The sequence below is a fragment of the Sinocyclocheilus rhinocerous genome, unplaced genomic scaffold (assembly GCF_001515625.1).
Source record: "Sinocyclocheilus rhinocerous isolate Xijiao unplaced genomic scaffold, SAMN03320098_v1.1 scaffold752, whole genome shotgun sequence".
Taxonomy (NCBI): Eukaryota; Metazoa; Chordata; class Actinopteri; order Cypriniformes; family Cyprinidae; genus Sinocyclocheilus; species Sinocyclocheilus rhinocerous.
This window is the reverse complement of record NW_015639777.1, coordinates 1,594,926-1,595,576: the sequence shown is the minus strand read 5'-3', so window position 1 is coordinate 1,595,576 and position 651 is coordinate 1,594,926. Positions and strand designations below refer to the sequence as shown.

At 35.6% G+C, this 651-nt stretch overlaps 1 protein-coding gene across 2 annotated transcripts in view; it reads left to right on the top strand.

Annotated features, from left to right (window-relative positions):
- The window catches only part of LOC107751892 (catenin beta-1-like), a 32,507-nt gene that overhangs the window by 12,127 nt on the left and 19,729 nt on the right, over positions 1 to 651 (top strand). The window lies entirely within an intron of this gene.

Here is a 651-nt window from a genome sequence, read left to right as displayed (position 1 = left end):
CGTGCCAAACCTCTCACGGCAGCGTCATCAGCTTGAGATCGTTTTTTTGAGATCGGCCTTTTAGAGACTGCCGATCAATTATCCCAATGTGATTATCGGCCGATAGTGATTGGTGGCTGATCAATCGGAGCACCCCTACTATTTTTACAGTGTTTATTATAATTAGGGATGTCAACGATTAATCGATGATCGATTAATTTAAAAGTACATTAAAATAGAAACAACACAAAGTTCTTCAACATGGAAAGCAATAGAAATATAGTAACTAAGTCATTTCCCCAGATAATTGTTTCATATCGTGCTCTGCGCTTTGCAGGGCTGCGGGACACAGGACAGCTAGGCTATTCATTCCTACAACTTGTTCTGTTGTGGAGTGAGGGGAACTAAAATAGCCTAGCTATGTTTACAGTGTTTATTATAATGTTTGTAAACATTTCGCGTCGACATTAGGCCTATTTCTGAATGAAATAATACAATGCGACTTATACGTGACTTATGTTTTTTCCCCCCTAAAAAAACACATTTTTTATACGTGTAGCGTATTTTAACCATGCAGCAAACCTTTTTAAATATTTAGATAAATGACTGAAAAAATAAATAATTAAATGACTTTTTAAACCGTTTAACTGATTGTATTAATCGGTCAAAATT